The 19,630-nt window shown below is 42.2% G+C and overlaps 1 pseudogene; it reads right to left on the bottom strand.

Annotated features, from left to right (window-relative positions):
• LOC136335673 (large ribosomal subunit protein uL18-like) overlaps positions 1-14,664 on the bottom strand; it is a 40,518-nt pseudogene extending 25,854 nt beyond the window's left edge.
• Positions 14,665-19,630: the final 4,966 nt, after the last annotated feature.

Raw genomic sequence — 19,630 nt, 5'->3', positions numbered from 1 at the left:
CATGGATATTGTCTTTAGTTCATTGTCCCGCTGAGTTTCCAGGCCAAGGAAGCCAGGCACACACACACACAAACATCAGTAGAGAAACGTATGCAGCATGGACATCACGCCCTCCCTGCCTGGTGCTGAAAAAAAGTACTTAACCTCCTCGGGATAGAGAAAATTGGATGTTTTTCCAGGTGAGGACTAATAAAAAATAAATTTTATGATTACATAACCCAGAGTTAGGCTTTAGGGGGGCTTCTGAATCCCCTAAAATTATATACAAAGGTGTGAAAAATGTGTGCGTGTGTGTGTGCATGTGTGTGAGTGATTTCATGAGGATAGCTTTTGTCAGATTATCTACCTCCATGATATGGAAAGGTTAATAATCCTGAACTCCACACGAGAAAGGACCCACGTTATTGTGGAAAGGCTGAAGAGAGAACTAGACCTGTCTACCTTCTTGTGGAGTTAGGGGCAGTGGAGGGAGGAGGGCTCTATGTGAGGTGACAAGATCCTATACATCAACACTGGAACACGGTCAGCTAGTCAAAGTGATGGAAGCTGGGGAGGGCAGGACGCTCTCGGGGGGCACTGCTCTGCGCTGGGAAGGGCTTCGGGACATAAGGGTTGGACTGCGATAGATGTGCGTTTGCCAGTGTTAACCACGTGATCTTAGCCAAGGTATTTCCTATCACTTAGGGTCAGTTCCCTCCTCTCAACAATGAAATAATAAAAATATGAAAAAGAAAAGAACCAGTCCCATCACTCAGCATTATTACAAGGATGCAGTGACACAAATCAAGACAAGTTACCAGCAAAGAGGAGACCTTTAATAAATGCTGGTCCACTTCCCCTTGCCCTGTTAGAGTGCCTTAAGAAAAGATAATAAGAATAAAAAAGAAAGGAAGGGAGGGGAAGAGGGAGAAAGAGAAGAAAGAAGAGAGGGAGGGAGGGAAAAAAAAGAAGTAACCCTGCCCCTGATTTGTAAGGAATTAAAACAAGAGACCAATCTGTGGCCTGAAGAGAGGATAGAGAGAAGAGACTCAGAGGCTTCCCAGAGTCAGCCAAGCAGTGGGCGGGGCCTCGGGTGCCGGGACGGCTCCCACAGAGGGAACCTGCACAGCGGGACTCGACCCCAAACCTCGGGCTTCCTCCTCCAGGGACCTTCCCATCCTTCTACCCAACTCCTGTTCCCACACAGCTTTTTGTTGTTGTTGTTTTCATGTTTACATTCTGTCCCTCCCCATTTAATTATAAGGCTAAACATAGTTTGCAGTTAAATAAGAAGATCTATTACTTTAAGCAATAAAAGGTAATGTACCTGTATAAAATAATATCCATATCACAAGCCAACTGTCAGAGCAAAATAAATGAGGCAGCAAAGAGGTACCTGTAAATAACGCCACGTGGAACAGCCAATGCACAGGGATTGACACACTATCAGGGGAGGGTTTCATTATAAAAGGATAGGATGCGAGACAAGTGTCCTGAATCCCCATGCCAACCTGGGTGGCGGGTGGTGATCTAATACAGTACTTTCCAACGCTCCCTGCTTTCTGTGCCCTGGATTCCCTAGGACAGTTCCGATTTTAAATCGCATAGTGTACAGCTCCCTTGAATTCCTTGCCAGAGCGGTGGAAACTAGAAGGTCCTTGACATTGGGCCTCACAGCAGTTGAAGGCCAAGAGGCTGCCCCTGGGTGGTTCTGACAATGAGAGAAATCTCACCTTGAAGACGGGAAACAGAGAGTGCAGAGCATGACAAGGAGTCCCAGCTTCATGGCACCTAGAGAGTAACACTAGGGCAAGATGCAGACCAAGCATGTGCTCACACATTGCTGGGGTAGAGTTCTTTCTTTCTTCTTGATGGTAACTGATACACCATGCTTTTTTTGTTTTAAGAAATAAAAGTACAGTTCTCCCTTTCCTTCCATTTTCCATAATCTGGCAGTGATTTGTTCTGACCCATGTATGTTGGCAATTTTTACTTCATCTGCATATCTCTTCATATTTATTACAGAAAATACTCAAACTGGCCCATCAGAAGACTCATGGATAAACTATTATCATTAGTCAATACCAACTATCCTAGCTTATTCAGAGGACCACAACAACATAAACTACTAGTAGCTAAGGTGCCTAGATTTATTAGAAGCAAAATAAGAGTTACGTTCTTTCCTAAATATATAGTGACCCCTACTCTCCCAGCTCATACAAATGCATGGACACATGCTGACCTCAGAATTAAAGTGACCTCGAGATAGGCAATGTATTCAATAACACTGTTTATTTCTCTGGTGACTGTCATGGGGACAGCAGAGGGACAGAGCCTAATAAGGTTTGGAGTGACTGGAGAAGAAGGAATCTGAAAGTACTGAGCCCCAAGAACTGTGGGGGGGGGGACAGAGGGCAGAATGGCGGGCAGGGTCTGAACACCACTCACTGCAGGGGGTGCAAAGCTGACAAAAAACACAAACCAAGGCGGATGGTGCAGCCTGGGCCCTTGCCTTCCTACAGCCTCTGAAAAATACTGCGGCCTGGGCTCTGTTTCTCTCTCCTCTTTGGGCTGCCCTATTCCTGGCACTCTGCTACACCTGCATATTTTCTACCAGGTGAGCCAGAGAAATTCACTGTCTTAAATTTTGTTTGGCTTTGTTTTCAACACAGTACGCAGAAAGTTCCTGTCGGATCTATTCCGGGACCTGACAAGGGGAAAATTTGACATGCAATGCTTTCTGATTTGGAAATAGATATTCTGAAGGTAAAGGAATGTTTTTTCCGGTGTACATAGCAGGTGCTAAGAACATAGTGACAGTCCTGGTGGGATGGGAGACAGCTCTTCTATCCGAGCACACTGACATCAGTTCAATTATGATCTGTGTGGAATAAAAGAGGCTCCTTTGGACAGAATTTCAACAGAAATCCCACACTCAGCAAACCTGCCATAGATTTGCCTCCAACAAGAAAATGATTGTGTCACGTTTGTTCGGCCAAGCAGTAGCAGAGAACAACGAGGTCTCTGTATACACCTGTGAAATAACACCCAGAAAATGCCAAAGCAGCTGGAGGACTTTAACCTTTAATGAATATTTTGAAGCTCTTTTGGATAGAGGGAATAACTTATGTGCCAAGTAAATAAAGGGAAATCTATCCAACGTGTAGCATTTGGGAAAGCAGCAGACGGGGGTCTTAGTAATGGGCTTTGGTCCCTCACGTAAGGAAACATAATCATTCCATGGCCACTGAAAATGTCTCTGGGGTTACAAAGTCAAGCAACCGCTAACAGATGTGAAGCTTGGTGGCCCTTGGCGTGACATAACAGCACATGGCTGAGGCTTGAGATCATGACGATCCCAACCACAGCGCTTCTGGAGCGCTTGCTCAAAGGCAGGAGTGACGGGGACTCTCCAACAGATGTGAAACAAGGGCTGGACATAAAACTTGAATTATTATTCACTCACTTACTTCTCAATTCCACTTTTATGAAGTAGACCTTTTAAGACACAGAGAGGTTAAGTAGCTTGGCCAGGATCACACAGCTAGTAAATGCCAGAGCCAGGATTCAAAGACAATCTGATAGTCTGATTCAGGGGTATTCTTTTATCCATTATACTATTTTGGGGTCATTTGGTAACACCAAACTTGCATTTAATCCTTTTTAGCATCCTGTTTATTCCTCTAAAGCAATCCTTTCAGAGGATAAACTGTGAGTAACTTTAAGGAAATTGCTTTAAAAAAATCTTATTTCCTTCTCCTGTTTATTCTTCCCAGGAGCACCATCTTCTAGAAGGGGAACATTGGAAATATCTATAAATCAGACACCTGAAGCAATCAGGCCTCAGACTGAAACATTATTAAACAATCTCAAGGTGGGTTAGTACTCCAACATTTAATGTTTCATTACCAGCAACCTGAGTCTCTACATAACCTTCTTTGGAACAAATATGAACACATTTCCCCCTGAAGTACAGTGTTATGTTTAACATGTATCGACTATACTCCCATTTTATCCTACAGTTCCTTCATCTGCAACGATGATCTTGAAATATAAAATGCATGTGCTCACTAGGGAACTGCAGGAAATTAATTCCCAGCGAATTTTGTCAATGACTGTCAGTCACTCTCTCCCTTAAAGGATTGTTCTGTTGTTGCACAGACACATCATTAAGCATTGCTGTGAAAGGAAATAGATCACATATTTCTATTTTGTGGGTCTCAAATCTAAAGGGAAATCAGATATTGCTTAGTATTGTCACAGTTGCATAATTGCCCTTAAAATCTAGCTATGAGTCGTGTTCCTTCCTGTGGTTTCTTGTGACCCAAGTCTTTTTTGAGCTGAGTATGTGAATACCCTCTCCTCTGGTTCCTCTGTGTGACAGCTTCTCATAGGCTCTGCCATTGTTCCCACATAGTGCTTCACAGATTCCACTATGTATTTTTGTTTTTGTTTTTGCGAGAAAGAGAGAGAGACAGAGAGAGGAACAGATACGGACAGACACACAGGAAGGGAGAGAGATAAAAAGCATCAGTTCTTCGTTGTGGCACCTTAGTTCTTCATTGATTGCTTTCTTATATGTGCCTTGACCTGGGGGTCACAGCAGAGCAAGTGACCCCTTGCTCAAACCAGCAACCTTTGGGATCAAGTCAATGACCATGGGGTCACATCTATGATCCCACACTCAAGCCAGCAACCTCAGGGCTTCAGACCTAGGTCCTCTGTGTCCTAGGCCGACGCTCTATCCACTGCACCACCACCTGGTCAGGTAGCACTATGCCTTTGTTAAGACTAAATCACTCCCAGGTATTATCTTCTTGAAGGCAAGAAACCTATAGTTCTTACAATGTTGATATGCAAATACTCTGTACTCACTAAATAAAGATCGAATGAGTAAATTGTTTAACTGTGCCAACAATGGGTCAATAATATAGCAATCATTTCTTCCTAGAAGTCTGTGGCAATGTTGCAAATATGTGTTATGCTTTAATGCATCTCTATGTTTTTCTTTTCCACTCATGTTCTGCCAAACATAAGGCAAGGAGCACAAAGTGCCTCGTATCAGCCTGCCATGATACAAATATTATCCAGGAGCAGGTGAGAGAAGTCAGTCATCTGATTAAATATCCTCTTTAAAAATAATGACTCCTCTGAGTTCTCTGACCCAGTTATTCTAGCTTTGTCCCTTGTGGTTCAACTTTCCCAGACTGACCAGGCCGGAGCACAAATTCACAAGCAAACTGAGTCCTTAGCTTTGGCTGATAGTCTTGGCTACTATCCTCGGGAAATAAACTCTTATCATAAAAGGTTCAAGGTGCCCACAAGAGAGTCTGTGAGGCAGACAGGACACTGTAGGAGGGAAGAGTACTCATAAAAGACACTTGGCACATAGGGAACAGATGGACCTGGATACTCTCCACCCTCCCAATTTATTCAAGAGAACACAGACAGTTTTGTAGATTCATCAGTAAATCCCGAGTTTCTGACCATCACAAAAGGTATATTAAATGGTTTAGCTGTTTCATTAAAAATAATAGATTGCACTCAATAACAGGCCCCAGAAAAAGGCAGGGATTTTTATTTAATCTAAAAGGATTGTTGTCATGGCTCTCACCCAATTATTAATTGATTATCTACAAACAAAGTCCAGAATCACCGTCATTATTCCAAATGCCTGTTATACTGTGACTACAAGCTCAAATACAAATGTGGTCAGTAAGATTACTGCCCAAGTGCAGATGTGTGCTTTGGGGGCTGAGTCTCAAAATTTTATTCTATAATTTTAAACATCACACACATTTTCTGGAAGATTAGAGTTCATCTATCCAATGAATTACTAAGGAGAATTCTTTACCATTCCCAGAATGCAGAGTGAACGGAAAGCGGAATACTGATTATAAAATTTTGTTTTAAGCCCCACTCCACCCAACAATAGTACCAAGTTTATTCAGGAAATACAAAGGACACGGTTTGATACTATGACATCGCCAGTGTTTGATACCAGGCAAGCTTCATATAAGCCATCTGCAAATCACCACAATACTTGCCAACCTATATACAGCATTTCAAGGCTCTGATACAAGTATATCTGCCTTAATGAAGAGGGTAATCATCTAACCCAGTGGTCCCCAACCCCCGGGCCGCGGACTGGTACCAGTCCATGGGCCATTTGGTACCGGTCCACAGAGAAAGAATAAATAACTTACATTATTTCCGTTTTATTTATATTTAAGTCTGAACGATGTTTTATTTTTAAAAAATGACCAGATTGGCCCTGGCTGGTTGGCTCAGTGGTAGAGCATCGGCCTGGTGTGCAGAAGTCCCGGGTTCGATTCCCAGCCAGGGCACACAGGAGAAGCGCCCATTTGCTTCTCCACCCCTCCCCCTCTCCTTCCTCTCTGTCTCTCTCTTTCCCTCCCGCAGCCAAGGCTCCATTGGAGCAAAGATGGCCCGGGCACTGGGGATGGTTCCTTGGCCTCTGCCCCAGGTGCTAGAGTGGCTCTGGTCGCAACAGAGCAACACCCAGGAGGGGCAGAGCATCACCCCCTGGTGGGCAGAGCGTCACCCCCTGGTGGGCGTGCCGGGTGGATCCCGGTCGAGTGCATGCGGGAGTCTGACTGTCTCTCCCGGTTTCCAGCTTCAGAAAAAGAAAAAAAAAATGACCAGATTCCCTCTGTTACATCACTCTTGACGCTTGTCTCGGTCACGTGATACATTTATCCGTCCCACCGTAAAGGCCGGTCCATGAAAATATTTTCTGACATTAAACCGGTCCGTGGCTCAAAAAAGGTTGGGGACCACCGATCTAACTTGAGAGCCTCCTTTCCTGACTCCCATGGTTGTAACAAGACAGGAAAGATCACCAGGGACAGGAATTCCAGCTGTGTCTGGACTCCTAAGGGTGAATCCAAAGAGGAACACTGATCCCAGTTTGTGACCAAGGGTGACTGTAACTCGCCTAACAATACTGCCAGCAAGACGAAAGCTTACCAGTTAATTACCAGCCTGGCTTCTGCACTTAAAGGGACTCTAGTAGACAGAACTAATTAAAATTAATACTTATATGGTCATTGTGAGGAAAAGGGGGGGGGAAGGGAAGGCTCAAAATAAATTCTACAATGGACGAAAAAAGCCATTCCGATTCTTCACGTCAGCCTTCCTCTCTGGACCACCAGCAGAAGTGTACTGACCGGCAGTCTTCCCAGGAAGGCAGAGGCACGGGCTGGAAAGTGAGCGGATACAGAAGCTCGCCGAAAGGACTTCCTGAACTCCCGGCTGTGGGATCAGAAGTGGTCAGAGGCACTGCATTTGTGAAGATGGGGCCATGCTAATTCGAAGTGCTCTGATGCCAAACGTGGGAAATTTTTACTTTTCTTCTGGTGGGTGACCTCAAGAAATCAATTTAATTTAATTTCTCTGAGCCTCAGTGTTTTCATCTGTAAAATGAGAAGGGAACAAAAGAGAGGGATCCCTCTCTGAGATCCCGTCAGTGGTGTGAGTCTGTGATACCATATCTCAGAGATGCAGACAGGAGCCAAGAATAAGTTTGTAGTCACAGATGCAAAGAATGGTCACCCCTTTTTAAAAAATGCTCTGCCTTTCCTTGAAAACAGTGGCAGTGTGTCACATTGTATTCTTTATCAACAGCATCCCCAGCTTCATACTAATGTGTGACCTACAGAAATTGGAGTTTGGTTTTGTTTTCAAAAATATCTTTTGCAAAGTGATAAATGGAAGGTTAAAATCATGCATTTGGCCTGACCTGTGGTGGCACAGTGGGATAAGGCGTCGACCTGGAACACTGAGGTTGCCGGTTCGAAACCCTGGGCTTGCCTGGTCAAGGCACATATGGGAGTTGATGCTTCCTGCTCCTCCCCCTTCTCTCTCTCTCTCTCTCTCCCACACACACACTCCTCTCTAAAAATCAATAAATAAAATATTTTTAGGCCCTGGCCGGTTGGCTCAGTGGTAGAGCGTCGGCCTAGCGTGCAGAGGACCCGGGTTCGATTCCTGGCCAGGGCACACAGGAGAAGCGCCCATTTGCTTCTCCACCCCTCTGCCGCGCTTTCCTCTCTGTCTCTCTCTTCCCCTCCCGCAGCCGAGGCTCCATTGGAGCAAAAAAAAAAGATGGCCCGGGCGCTGGGGATGGCTCTGTGGCCTCTGCCTCAGGCGCTAGAGTGGCTCTGGTCACAACATGGCGACGCCCAGGATGGGCAGAGCATCGCCCCCTGGTGGGCAGAGCGTCGCCCCCTGGTGGGCGTGCCGGTGGATCCCGGTCGGGCGCATGCGGAAGTCTGTCTGACTGTCTCTCCCCGTTTCTAGCTTCAGAAAAATAAAAAAAGAAAAAAAAAAGAAAAAAATATTTTTAAAAATCATGCATTTGTAAGGGGATAAATAGTGATGGATGGAGTCTTGACTTGGGGCAGTGAACACACAATACAGTGTACAGATGATGTGCTGTGGAATTGTGCACCTGAAACCTGTAAAATTTTGTTAACCCATGTCACCCCAATAAATTCAATAAAAAAACCTAAAACTACTTTATTATAACGTTACATCTGTTTTCTCTCTAGATTGTAATAGCAGATTCTGATAAAATGCAAATCCTTTCCAACACAGCAAAAATTGTCCTAGCACATGATTCCAGTTCAGCGAAATAACTTTTCAGTTAACGCAATCAACAGTTCAAATGCTGTAGAGATGTTTACCTGAAACATGAATGCTCATTGAGCAATGTCACCCTAGTAAGAGGACAGAGGGAAAGGGGATGATAGGATGAGATAAGCCTGAAGGGAAGGGGGGAGGTCACTATGGGGAGGAGGCAAGGGAGATGTTGAGGGGAATATGGGGGGGATGCATTTGGGGTGACACTAGAATCTATGTAAACACAATAAATTAAAATCAATTAAAAAGAAATAAATTAATTAAAATTTTTTTCTCAAGTTAATAAAATATCTAATGCCAGCTAAACAGCTCTACATGACCGTATCATAGGATAATAAGAAATGTATTGGATACATCATGGCTACAGGTGACAACGGAAAAGTTTTTTTTATTTACTTACTATCTTTTAATTGTTCATTTATTACTCATACATACTCACGTTTATACATTTGGATAATATAAAAAGAAACAGTGAAGAGTTAAGTCTCCTCCTTCCTGTGTCCCAACCTCCCCCCACTAGATACGCCCCCAGGGGCGGCCTCTGTCAATCATCTCTCACCTGACCTTCCCTAGATACAAGCAATGTGTATATACAGGACTCTTCTTGTTAAAATGCAAATGTTAGCATATTTTACCACTGTCTTGCATCTTCTTAAATTCAAAGTTATATCTTGGTTAGTGTGCCTAATCATTATATGCTTCAACTTCATTATTTTAAAGGCACATACTCAGTTTTATAGCTAGACATACTTAATAAAATTGGTTCCTTATTGATGGGCGTTGAAGTTGTCTCCAACCTCTATTATAATCGTTGCCTAAATAAGTGCCTTGGGACATACTGCTCTGTGCATGTGAGAAAGTATCTACGGGATGCAATAGAAAGAAGTGCTGGGCTGCAGGTATATGTATCTGTGACTGTTAGAGACACAGAAAACTGTCTCTGGGAAGGTTATACTCGTTTATGTTCCTCTAAATGAAGGGTGAGGGGGCTGTTCCCCCATCTCTGTCAACATAGTGTACTGTCAAAGAGTTTCACTATTTTACCTAGATAAGGAATGAAAAAGAATTTCTTGTCATTGTGTTGCATTGAAATGTGTTTATTATGAGAAAAGTTGTCCATTTCTTATTGTGTTCAACATCTTTGAGTTAACAGTGGTGGCCAGAGGACTGTCTTGCTGACCTCTAGCTCCAAGAAGTATAATTAACCAAGGGACACAGCTGCTGTCCTCTGCTCCCAGCCTGTGACTAAGTATGGCAGGCCTATTCCATGGGACTCCTCGGTTGGCCACTCTGGCTCAAGGACTCCCCAAAAGCCTTGCAGAAGTTTCCCCTAGACTGCATGGTGGTTCGGAACACTTTCACTCAAACTTCCTTTCCTCTCTCCTTCACTCAGCGTCTGACTCACAGTATAGTCTGAGACTTGTCCCAGCTTCTCTCCACTCTTTTCTCCTTTGCTTTCCAATACCTTTCCCCCTGCACATTTAATCCTGTGTTGGTATCTACACCTCAGAGGACCTAGACTAACACATTCACTGTTCAAAGCCTTTGCATCTCACTGTATTCCTGTATTGAACTTTTCTTTATAGATTTTTAGGTATCCCTAATATTATAATGGGTTGGCCCTTCTGTCATGTGTTCCAATCATCTTTTCTTAGTTGGTCTTTGATCCATGGCTTAGTTTATATGTTCTCTATGTCAAAGAATGTCTAGGATTTCTGAGAAATATATGGGAGTCTCTATAAAGGTGTAGAAATAACTTCTCTTGATCTGGAAACCTAGAGCCAAAAAGTAGTAGGCCCTACTCACATCTGTGAGAGTAAGAATGGAAGACTTACAGTTGCTGGTCTGGAAAAATTCTGAACCCCCCTGGGCAGGCATAGCAAGGGTCCGTCACACTGAGGGCGGAGTATGCTCCTTGAGCAGGCCTCCATGATGCACCATGGGAGGAGTTCTGCAGCCCTTACCCTCGGCAGCCCTTGGCTTTTTCTTTTCCACTGTCATCCTTGGAGATCTCTAATTAAGGTGCTGAAGAACATACCCTCAATGAGGATGGAGCAGCTTTCCCTGTCCACTTCCACCCAAAAGTTGTTTTAGGTCTTTAATAGTCATAGTTTCCCTTAGTGTGGGCTAGTCATTCTTTTGATAATACTAGCCTCCTAAAAACTTTGTTATTATTTGAGGCCTGCAAGCTTCTTATGCCAATAGCCATGTCCATGGTTCTCTTCTAGACATACTCCTTAGACTTACTGAGTTTCTTTGCTTTCTCATCCCCTGGCCTCCACCTCCTTCTGTCTCTGTCTCTCTCTCATCTTGATTGTGCGGACTATAGGCTTTTCAGATTACAGAGCCAGAGCCACAACTTTAGTCTCTTTTCCCTGAGCCATTGTGTCCCATCGGAAGAACTTCTTGGGGACTGCCTCATCAGGTAGACCCTCAGCCCAGACACTTTAACCCATCCGAAGGCTTTAACAATATATAACAGGCATGCTCTTGATTTGTTATCTGCCATGAGGAGAAGTCTCAATCAGCCCTTGTTGCCCATTTTCTCTTTTACTAGGCGGCTTGAGAACAGTTGTCCCTTCCAAGCTCACAAGGCTCCAAATGTTCAGCCTCCCTCTGTTCCTTCTCATTCCTGCATCAGCCAGCTCTTTTCTGAGCTTGCTAAACACAATCTATAGTGACCAACTCACACTGAGAATGAGGTTCTGTTCCCCAACCTCTTTTCCTAAGGTTACTCATTTATGAGATAAGTGCTCCCTCTTTCTGGGTGCTAAATTCTACATCAAATGCGTTAAGTTTGGTTATGCTATGAGAACAAAATCTCAGTGCCTTAACAAAAATCTTTATCTTGCCTCACACGACATGTTTGATGCAGGTTGGCAAAGACACTCTACCCATCATTGTCACTCAAGGATCAAGCCAACAGGGCTTCATCCCAGCAGGCACCGCTATGATGACAACAGGAAGAGGGAAATACGGAGGACCACATGTTTCTGCCTGGAAGTGGCACATATCATGCCCAGTCACATTGTATTAGTCAAGTAAGCCACAAGGTCATGACTAACAAATGGGGGCATGTACCTGTCCATTTTCACACGCAAGGAGAGCTGGAGATACTCTGTGAACTACAATAATTGTCTCTTTCTGTTCATTCTCCTCCTCCCTTCCTCTCCTCCTCAACCTCACACCACTTCCTCTTCCTTATTCTCCTCCATTTCCCCCCAGTTAACTATTTCTCCCGAGAGGCTTGATTTGACTTTAATATAACCTTACACCTCTGCCAGCCCCAAGTTCCCTCAACTCATATAAACAGCCTTGCAGTTCAGCGCACCAGAAGCAAAAGTCCTAGAGTAAAAGGTATCAAAAGTTAATATGGACAGGTTGGAATTTCACTTAAAGGAAACCTGCAATTGGGTAGTTTGGTCAGATTCCCGGAAGGAAAGGATTCACGAGCCCACTGTGTGAGCCAAGAGTGAGAGTGCTTTCCACTGGCACAGAATCTACCTCCCAACCCTCATGAAAGTGGAGGTTGTTTGGGCCATCCTGCCAAATCCAAAGCTATGACGGATGAAATGTGTACTGGCAGATGCAGGTATTTGCACAATTATCCCAATGAGCTAATCACAAGCACACAGGAGTGCTTTCAGTTATTGCTTTCAGCCAGAAACAGTTAAGGTTCAAGGTAAACTAATCAGGTTTGGCAGAAATGCTATCTCGTTCAATAAGATATCACTATTCCAGGTGACCTGTTTGACCCACTGATAAAAAGATCTCCTACTTACCTCTGAGAGAAGAGGTTTCTATTAAACTTTTAAAAGATTTACCCAAAGACATTTTATTACTTAAAGTATTACCTTTAGATCCACAGAGACTTGGGAACTTTGCAATCAAATTCATTTCAATTCAGCAAGAGATCAACTTCGGGGTGGCCCTGTTGTAGATTTCACGTGTTAGCCTGTAATACAATGTTATAGCACCATTGCTTACATTCTCTTAGAACAAGGTATTTGCCAAGACAAATAACTCAGGCACTAGTCTTGCTTGTTCTATAAAGTCACGGTTTTTAGAAATTGAACTTCTCTAAGATATGATTTCTACAACTGCAAAGCTTATTAGTTTTACTGGATGGTCAGTAGAGTGCATCCCAAGTTCATTTTCTGTGACTCAATATATACTGGCGCACCCGATAACCACAATTTTAACATTTGCACCAATCTTACCCCAAATTGTGTCATAAAAGTATCAAAGTTGAAGCGCTTTATAATTTGTTTCAGTTAGTCAAAATAAACTCTTAAAAGACTTTATAATACTTTCTAAGCACTATTTTTAAGAACAAAAAACATCACCATCATCCCCGCTCTCCTTTCTACCCACCCACACCCACACCACTGAACCAGTTTTGTATTGAATTTGCAGACTAATCTGGCTTTATTTTGACAAGTTCTGAATTTTATAATCATCTTCCTTGATCTCTCATTTCTGGGCTACCAGCCAGAACGTGAACAAGATATGTGAAGGGGCATTTCCTGAGGTGATTGCTGAAAGTTTTTCAAAGTGATCGTGGGTGGCTTGGATTGCCTCAACTTCAAAACCACTTTTTCCTGTTTTCATGCTTGATTTTGTGTGTCACTGACCAGCATGTAGGAGAACCGGAGTCTTTCAGCTGTGCTGGGTGCAGCTTCTATTCCTCCCAACCCTTCTCTAGAACCCTCTATGGGTCAAGCTCTGCAGTAGACAATGCCCTTCACTTTACAAATTAACCTCTACTATATTCAAATCTAGATAGCAGAAACTCACAGTTCTTCCTTCTCGCTGCCACACTCCACTCCACAGACACGGCCTCTCCTGAGTTCTGAACTACCAGCCCTTACCTCTATGCCTTAAATAAGACTCTTTAAATAAAATATTTACTTAAACAAATCCCTTTAAAATTTTTCCTCAATTCTTTAATGAAGTTGACTTATTTTCTCTAGATTTATCCAGAAAAATTATCATGGCTACACATCTGGTACTTCAGTTACTATAAACTCTTACTCCCACCTTATAGGCATATATTTTATTATATGTTTCAGACAGAAAACTCTGCAACAAGAAGGTATTTTTCTTAGCTACTTTTTTATTGTTTGGATAGGTAGTCATCAGAAAGAATGCATGGTTACGGCATAAAAATTTGTATATTCAAATTTTGTGGTAAGCTTGGTGAACTGAAGAAAAAAAGGGACAGAGGAGAAGGGATACTTTTGCTACTCAACAATCCTTTACACCTAAAATTAATAATAATAAAGCCTCAATATTAAGACCACTAAAATTCTTTTTGAACAGTATTCTTACATATTTTTAAGGGCATTCAATTAAAACTAGATGTAAAGAAGTAGAAATATCTAGACTACCATTAGGTTTTTTTATTCTTCTTGAGTTTAGAGAAACAGAGAGATAAAAGGGAGAGAGAGGGAAACATTCCTCTGTTGCTCCACTTACTTGTGGGTTCATTGGTCACTCCCCATATGTAGGGGATCAAACCCGCAACCAACCTTGGAGTTTCCAGAGGATGCTCAGTCTAACCAACTGAGCAAACCAGCCAGGGCCTATTTATTAGTTTTGTTACTAAGCCTTAGTGGCTAGCAACAAATACCATTTTTAACCCTTGGGTCCTATTCCGGCATGGGCAGACTCCACTTTTAACTTGCTCTGAATTCTTCTGACCTTGGAGACCAAACTGTCCCAGGTGTGTCCAGGCTTCCAGTTCCTCTTGAACGTTTTACTTTAAACCCCTTACAATGCTTTCATAATGTTAAATCATCCTTCTCTCTAGCTTGGTTGTTTTTATTTTTAAAAGGCTACTAGCTGATTTAAAGTGAGTTCTAAATGAGGTGTTAAATTGCCTTCATGTGGACCCCGGGCGGTCACCAGAGAGAGCATGCGCAATGCCCATGCCCAGCCAGTGTGGGAGCCACGCTGAGATGAGCGCTCCGGGGCGCCAGACTCCGTGCGCAGGTGGCCGTGCTCTTCGCGGAATACCATGCTCTTAGCTAGTGTTCCCGTCAGCGCCAGACTGGACGGCCTCTCTGTGGTAAAGAGAAACAGAAGCTAAGTTGTGTGCCCTTACAGTCATCAGCATGAACTCTCAAGATCGCCATTTTTATAAGCACAAGCAGTTATTTCCATTTCTTTTCATCTCAGTTATTTGTAGCTAGACTAGAGCTTGTTCTTTTTCTGATTTAGATTGAGTAGGTTCTTACCACCATAAACAAAAGATTAGATGCACAATTGCTTTCTATAAGAGTTTGGGGTTGTAAAAGCAAGCTTTCTAAAACTTCATGCTTAAAACTACAATGTCAGGAATTGGAAGTCTCTAAACAGTGACATTATGACCTCAGCACCAAACAAGGACTCCCTGAGCCTTTCCACCGACTCTCAGGTGTTACTGGAAGTAGTCCTCCAGTATCCCTGACATTTCTCTCCTGTCAAGGATGCTAATCAGAGAAACTCCTGACCTCTAGCTGGCCCAGACTCACATTACTCCCGGAGACTGGTAAATTTGGGGAGCACAGGAAAGATGCTGGACTCAGCCACATCCTTCTTTATAGAGTGGGCTTTGTCTGAGGAGAGCACACGTCCTCCTCTGCTCCCCACGGCACACGCTGTGCAGTGCCTATACTGCAGGGAGAAGCTTCCTCGTGCTAATGCTAACTTGAACCCAAGGGTTGGCAACCTCGTCCTGGTGTTCAATATTAACCTTCCATTTAGCTAACGGACTATGAAACATATCTGCTATATTGTATTATATTTTGTTCTCCATATTTTCTGTGTACCCCCCCCATCTGTCTAAAACAGAAAAGAAAGAAGTTTTGTTTTGGCTTTCTTTCTTTTTTTTCTTTTTAGTGGTGAGCCCAATTTATGTGGCACCATGTATAATTAGACTTTCAAAGGAAAAATATGCATGTATTAATAGGCTTGGAGACTTTACAGATGCCTGAAAATAAATATACATTGTTATAGTCTAATAACCAGATGCATTCACCTTGCAAGGAGATTGTCAATAAATTGCGGACTGCTACGGACATTACTCAGCACTAGTATATTAAAAACCCAATAATACCATACAGATGATCTATACTTTAACTATAGTGTATTACAGAAAACCAGTATACAAAAGAATCGATTTAAAACAGATACTTTCCCACAGAGATAATGTTAGAGATGGAAGTTGTAATCCTACCTAAAAGACAATATGGGATAAATCAGAGAACTTATTGACAAATATCTATTCAAATATTAATTCCAAGAAAGTGCAGGTTAAACAAGATCCTTTGGAGCTATTTTTAAAATATAAAATATGACTCATATAAAACATGAGTCATGTTTCTTTCAACATAAACATTTTCCTTAGTCAACAAATCTTGGAGAAAACATAGTGCTACTATTTCTCCTCTTGAAGCTTAACAATGTCCACTACTATATTAATGGTCCCATGAAGCCTTGTTTTATTTGTTTTAATCCTGCATTCATCAAATATGCATAATTACAGGACATTATTTTCAAGTAGCACCAATTAATTTCCATGGAGCACACTTTGGGAAATGCTATTTTATAACAGCAAGTGTTATTAAAATGTAGCACCTGGATTTCACAAGGAATGTGGACAGCACATCGCCCCTTTCTCGGCACCCTTGGGGTCATGTGAAATAAAGGGAAGTGACCAAGCTCACAAACTCCAGTGAGTTTAAGTAGCATAAAATTTTACGTATTGCACACATCAAGCATTACATTGTGGAGCTCTATGCACACAGATTATCTGGGCATTTCTCATGTGTAAAGCCCATTCACATTGCCAGCAATCACTAAGGCTGGACACCCGAGAGGAGATTTAGCTCTGTCTTCCTAGGACCTTAACTGTAGTCCTGGAGTCATACTAAGCCGAGGATCAGCCCCTTCCCGAATGAGCCATCATTTTTTCTCCTCGCTGCCACCGCCACGGCCTTCCTGCTTGCTCAGATGATCATTTCTCAACTTCCCACCCTCTGAATGGTGACAGGCAATGAACAAGTTGTTAGTTGTTTAACTAGCTCTCTATGACAGTGGAATTTCTTTAAATTCTACTCTTGAGTTTCGTTATTTAACCTTAAAGCCAGTTCCCAAACTGGGCACACGAGGCACCCTAGGACTCCGCTATGATCTCAGGTGTTTTTAATTTTCAAGGACACCATTGTGATGACATCTTTCAGACATCTTCCAAACTCTTAGCCTGAGATAGTTCACAATTTCAACATTAGGCCACATTATATTCCTTTTGATGATGGTCACCTCTCTGTAAACTTAAGTTTGGGCAGTTGCTATGATAAAAAGCAACTATTTTATGAAAATCCACATGGAGTAGGAAGTGAACTTGGTTCAATCTGATTTCAAAGTCTGAGAAACTGGCAAGACCAATGGGGTACACACCTTCCATCAGTAATTAGTTGTGGTTATTTCAAAATAAAATTTTAAAAATTTTCCATGCATTTGTATTATTTTTCAAATGACTATGAAGTTGCTAGTATGACTACTTCAGTTGTTTGGACCTGCCTGCCTGACAAGCAGAACTGTTGTGTATTTCTTGTGGCCAAATGTGCTGTGAAATGTACCAGAACCCTGAGGGCGCCTCCATCGGAGAAAGTTTGAGAACTTCTACCTCAGAACTCAGAAGTTGACAGCAAGAAAATATAAAGGAGATTTCAGCCTAGGCAAGAAACACCTCTCTACAGACTTTTTAAATCTCCCCCTATAAAAAGTTACTATAGCATTGCAAAAAATCTGAAAATTATATATATCAAAAGATAACTCTCTACTAACACATTGAAACTAAGCCAAAAAAAAGTGCTTTTTAAATTTATTTTTTACAATGTATCCTTATGTAAGAGAAAGCAATTAAATGCATTCTCCATTTTATGAGTTTGAAGAAGAAATAAAACAGAGATAAATACCCACATTTGATGCTTTGGAGATGAGAAACCAGTGAGAAGACGGTTCGACTCTGATGAACAGAAGCTGAGAGAGTCACAAAATGCTACAGCTGACATGGTATCTGTCCCCTGTGACCCATTTCTGTTTCTCAGCTCTCTTCAGGATCACAGTTATACGTGCCACTCAAACAGCTATAACCATAGTCCACCAGGAGAGATTACCGTCTCTTCATTCGGGGCCACATTTCTCCTTAGAGGAAGTCTGCCTGGGTTTGTGAAAGATGACATCCTAGAACCAAGCACTGGGGACCAGGAAGCTAAGAAGCTATTTCTGCCATTCATTGTAGCTTTTCTATTTTGTCCAGATACGCAATGCATAGATTTTTATTCTTCTTAAAGTCCTTGGGGTTAAAGTGATAAAATAACCTAAGGAAAACAGAAAGAAGTAGCTGTACATTGTTGTAAATCATCCTGCAAACTCACCCAAGGCATAACGATGTCTAAATACCTGCCATGATGTCCCCTGAAGGTGTGGACCTTAATTACTTTCTTTAGTAGTCACTTGTTTCTATTTTCCAGCCTATTGTTTTTTCTTCCTTACCCTGCTTATTGCCCCCTCCCCAAGGGCTGCTCCAAGAGCCGCCCTTCACCCCTCATCCCGGACAATCTGCAAATCACCACCTTACACTACAGTCTTGCTTCAAAGATTAACCAACATCTACTATAAGCATTCGAAATCATCAAATTGAGTCCTATGTCACAGAGTATTCATAACTGTTGGGAGTTTTTCACATCATCTTATAATTCATCTTCTTGATTTTTCAGATAATGAAAATGGGTAACCTAAATGCCTTCCTAGGTTCACACAGATTTAGGGAAATGAAGCATAGAATATACTGCTTCTGTCTTGCTATAGAATATATTATACTTTTTAAAAGTCTCTGAATAAGTACAAATATATACCAAATATTAATGCAATGTTTGGATCATGAATCCACTGTCAAAGCTCCAGGGGGTTTAAGAGGCTTCAATACAGCTCCACAAAAACACCATCCCATTCCTCTAAAGTGATCAGGGCCTCATCACTCTTTCTGACCTGACAGATATGATGGAGTGATGTGAGAAGATAGATGTACACATGGAGTAGGTCAGTCTCTGTACTGGGCAGGTACGTCTCCTGGTTGAAGGACTGCTCAAGATTTCTAAAGGAAATCCTCGGGAGTTGTCCATGGAAATGAGAGCTAGCCTAGTCTTTATGAACAAATGTGGGGAGTGCGCCCTCTAGTGACAGCTGTCCAATCTGCAGGACAAGTCAAGTGGGAACAGCGACCCTGTTTTGATGGCCCTTCATGGTGGAAATCTTTCCATCAGGAACCTTTTACAAAAGTGCCCATGATTCATGGCCCCAGAAACACCCATAATACGATACATTTCTCTCAGGGATGTACTGTAGGAAGGGGGATCTACAGCCATTCTCTTCCCAGGACCTGTGGTCTAAAAGTGACTTTAGATACAGAGAGAATTCTTCTCCATCATGTCTACCCAAGACATTTTTTCCTATGCCTGTCAATCCCTTTTTTCTTCTCTCTTTCTTTACTGATACTAAAATACTGCCTTCAAAGTGCCTAGAAAAGAGCTGATGCACAGCAGACACTCAACCAGAATAAACTGTTCTCTCTTTAGTTTCCAGAATAGGCCTTGATAGCACATATTTCCAGATCTGGAGTCAAAGGTCTTATTATTAGTCAAAAGCTATTATTAGTTATTAGCTTTTGACTAATAATAATATCTGACATTAATTGAACATTTACTAAATGCATGCATTGTTCTAACTACTTTGTATATACTAATTTGTTTAATTGCCACATCTAGTAGAGGTTGATATAACTTTTTAAAATTAAATTTTTATTTTTAATTTATTGTCTTGACATGGTTTCAAGTGTCCCATTCAATACAACTCCCTCTACACACTGCATTGTGCCCCCCATGCCCCATGGAAAGTCTCTTTCCACCCCATTTCCTCCCCTTTTGTACCCCCTCTCCCT

The sequence above is a fragment of the Saccopteryx bilineata genome, chromosome 4 (assembly GCF_036850765.1).
Source record: "Saccopteryx bilineata isolate mSacBil1 chromosome 4, mSacBil1_pri_phased_curated, whole genome shotgun sequence".
Classification (NCBI taxonomy): domain Eukaryota; kingdom Metazoa; phylum Chordata; class Mammalia; order Chiroptera; family Emballonuridae; genus Saccopteryx; species Saccopteryx bilineata.
The sequence above is the reverse complement of the archived record's forward strand: the minus strand, read 5'-3'. Positions and strand labels throughout refer to the sequence as shown.